Source organism: Ochotona princeps, chromosome 11 (genome assembly GCF_030435755.1).
Source record: "Ochotona princeps isolate mOchPri1 chromosome 11, mOchPri1.hap1, whole genome shotgun sequence".
NCBI classification, from domain to species: Eukaryota; Metazoa; Chordata; class Mammalia; order Lagomorpha; family Ochotonidae; genus Ochotona; species Ochotona princeps.
Window position 1 is genome coordinate 60,231,626 of NC_080842.1, and position 4,306 is coordinate 60,235,931.

Here is a 4,306-nt window from a genome sequence, read left to right on the forward strand (position 1 = left end):
TTCCCATCCAGCTCCCTGCCTGTGGCCTGGGAAAGCAGTTGAGGACAGCCCAAAGCTTTGGGGCCCTGCACCCGTGTGGGAGACCTGAAAGAAGTTCCTGGTATCCGGCTTCGGATTGTTGCAGCACCGGTCATTGCAGTCACTTAGTGAGTGAATCATAGGATGGAAGATTTTCCTCTCTGTCTCTCCTCCTCTCTGTATATCTGACTTTGTAATAAAAAACAAATAAAATCTTAAAAAAAAAAAAAAAAAAGAACTGCTAGTATTCACATTCACGTCTGGTAGAAGACTGGTGTGTTTCTTACACTGGTATTCCCAGAATTGTTCTTGAATCTTTTGCCAACTCTTTTGGAAAATAAAAACAATTCATAGATGTAAAACCTGCAGAAGGAGAAGGCAAAACTGTACCCATTTTGACACGATGCCAACATAGATCTAGAAATCTAAGAAAGGAATGATTGTGTGACCCAGCACTGAAGATGTCTGTGTCCCGTATCAGGATGTCTGGGTTTGATTCTCACGCTTCCTGCTAACTCTGACTCCAGATGGAAGTAATGATTACTAAAGGAATTGTCATCCTGCCTCCCACATGACAGACTTGGAAGGCATTGCCACTTCCTAATGTTGGCCCTGTTCTCTGTTTCTGTCATCCTGCTTCAAATAAATATTTTAAATAATTTTTTAAATTTCAAGAAAAGTGATTCTAGACAATTCTTAATGTTTGAAAATTGTCTTAGATAATTCTTCATGTTGTGTTGATTTGGTACTTTCTTAACCAAATTTCCTGGCAGCTCAGTAGAATGTTGAACAGTAATTATCAGAAAAGACATTTTTTCTCTTGCCTTAGTAGTCATTAAATATATATATATATTACGTTTGTTTAAGAAATGTCTTCATCAAGATAGTTTACTATATATAACTGAAATTGGTTATCTTGTATTTCTTATTTCAGATCTTGATGAGTCGTATTGTCAATGGATCACATCAGATATTTGTCACATGAAAGAACAGGATTTTCGTACTTTCACAGCAGCTGGCATTATGGCATAGCAGGTGAAACTGCCACCTGAGACGTTAGCATTCCATAAGAGCAGTAGTTCATGCTCCAGTTGCAACGCTTCTGATTCAGCTCCCTGCTAATGGCCGGGGACAAATAGAGGAAAGCGCCCCTAGTGCTGGGGCCCCTGTAACCCACAACAGACACTCACATAAAGCTGACGCTTGGTTCAGCGTGGCCTATTGCTGGATGCTGTGGCTATCTGAGGCGTAATCAGCAGATGGGTGATCACTGTCTCCATTCCATCCCCGACCTTCATAATTACTTAGAAAATAAAACTCAAAAAGCTTCTTAAGAAGATCATCTAATAACACAATGTAACAAGTTAGTCAACAGAAAAGTCACGCAAATGTCTTAATTTCTGTGTTTTGACTGATTAATAGATTAAATGAATAAAATTACAAAAATAACAACTCACGGCAAGTCAAATTCAAAGGCCAAAACTCATCAATCCTACTGTCACTTTCTGACCATGAGGTGAAAATGCAAAGATTTAAGCTCTCCATAGTTTCATGGCAGAGAAAATGTGTGTCCAGTGGCATTTGGGTTTCACTGGGAGCTGTAACCTAGAACATTCTGTGTACTTTTTTCCAAGTCTCAGAAGATACATTAACTTATTTCAAAGGCTCTGATATTTACAACCTGTGAAAGACTACAGAGAATTAGGATGGCACACAAGATTTTCCTAATTCTCACTCCACAACCACCGAAGAAGAAGAGCAGCCATCTTTCATCTTCAAAGGGAGTAATCCCAGACAAGACTAGTTTCCAACAACTCAGATCAGTGTTGCCAGAGACCACTGTGAGGACTTGGTGGCATTAGGGAAAAGACAATGGGTGGAAAAACTGTTGTTTCAGCTATTAAGAAAGACTGGCTAGTTGCTTTTTTTTCTGAGATACACATAGTCTAAACTAAAATCCAGATCAGAGAAATCTCTGAGCTAGCAATAACTTTTAGCACTGTCATTTTATCCTCTGTTGAGAGTATCTGTGTTTACACTGAATCTTCTCTTGGAAGATACCCTTTGAGTATTTTGTCCTCTGCTTGTAAAACTCAACAATTTGCAATGCTGACAGCCTTTCTTCAGGACTTACATGAAGTGCTTTTCTTAACCAGCCTATTCAAAGTCTGTTTCCGGGGTCCTGCTCCTGCATAGATTTTCCTCACAACACTAAGTGCACAGTTTCACATGACTTTTCCTTGTTTCCTTTTTTTCTTTTTTCATCAGTTTTTCCTCTGGGATTATTTAGGTGTCTGCCACCTGCCACCTAACGGAAGCTTCCATGTCTTAAGTGATTAGAGACCTCACAATCAATGTTAACACCCCGGGGCGGTAGGGATGGCTTTCTAATCTATGGGCCATTTACATCCCTTTTAGATTTGTCTGCTATGCACAAGAAGACACCGTCCTCCAATTTTTCCTTCTGCTTCTCTTTCTGCCAGTGACTACCTAAAGAACTTTATTATTATTCTGCCAGATTACCTGTTTATGCACTCATGTGACTTCAATGCTACAGTCATGATAGGCACACTTGGTCCTTATTATCAAGTCTGCCTCAACACAAGAAATTAAATTGATTATTACTCTCTCTCTACTACCCAAAACTCCAGATCCTAATTCTTCCTCAACTTCCTCAAGTGAAATACTCACTTCATTCACCCAATGTTGCTTTTTTTTAAAAAAATATATTTTTATTCTGAATTTTGCATTGTGTGGTATAATTCTGTATAGCCTGGGATTCCCCCCCCCAAAAAAACTCCCACCCCCCATCAGATTTTTCCCATTTTGTTACAACAGTGTAGTCCTTCATAAGGCATCATAATTCTATCAGTCTCTTATTTAAGTGTACCCTGACACTGTTGGTTCAGACAATGTCAGACAGTCCAGCATCCCATTGTCTACACATGTCCAACAGTTTCATTGGGAATCTATTTTTCATCTGTTTCTACAAAGTATCTTGTTTTAATTACAATACACATGACACTTGCTTACTAAAATGTATTGTATACTTATACACATGCGTACATCTATTCCTGTATATTCACTTAAGTATTAATGTGCGGAAATGAGTGTTCACAAAGAGAGATCAATAATCTTGAGTGACGTCTCTCAATGTTTCTCCCCTAGCTCAAGGTTGTCATTACAGCCTTTTCTACTTTGTAGTTAAATTGTACTTCATCCTTTGTCAAATGTAACAGTTGAACCTATGCACTCATATCTATATTCTCTCACCTTCCTTAGCTCTTTTATTCCATTGAGTATCTCTCCTATTTCTCAGATTATGTTTTTTTAATTAAATCACACTTAGTTTGTGATGCCATCCTTTCTCCCCTATACATTTCTCTTTACGGTAATTGACCTAGTCCATCTGTTTGGACTCGACACATTATTTTGTTGCCCACCTGACAGTCTTGACCTCAACCAACTCTTTGCACTTCTATTCATGCTTCATACCATTGACAGATTAATTACTCCACAATAAACCAATGATCACCTTGCATCACTTCCTTACTCAAAATATTTCAGTAGTTCTCTAGCTGAGTGGTGGAAGTCCAAATTCTTTAGCGTGACTGACATCCAGGGACTGTTAAAGGTCTTACATTACCCTCACCTTATGTCATTTCCTCCAACAGCCCAATCACTGACAATTGCAAAGCCGGTCTCGGTTTATCACGACAGTCTATCTCTCTTTTGCTTTTACTCATGACCTTATGACCTTGCTCGCAAACACCTTCTTTCCTTTTCTCAGCCAAATATCTCAAGATCAAAAGCCAATTTTACCTTCTTTGACATCTCAGACACTAGGCATTTCCTCCCTGATTTTCAGTTTGTAAAGAGCTTTTATTAAACTATGGTATATTGTTTTTCTAGGTTTGCATCACGCTTCTCTCCTTTTTCATGTTTCCACATTTAGAATGAATTGCGATTTCTTTCAATGGTGTGTAAGGCCATGATCTTGCCTTTGGCTACTTTCCTGACCTCATTTTCTTCCACCTTCTCCTCAGATGACTCTGCCCCAGCAACTTTGGCTGTTTTCCTGTGTGCTCGCACATTCCCATATGAGACCTTTCGTGCTTGCTGCTACTTCTGCCTCCTGCCTTCCTCCCCAGATATTTACATGGATGGTGTCTTCCTTTAGTCTAGCATTTTGTTCAAGTATCTCTTCCCTATGAAGAACACTTTTACTTTTTTTTTTTTTTTTGATTTTCAAATGACCTGGGCCTCATATTTCCCAGGCATCTTGAAT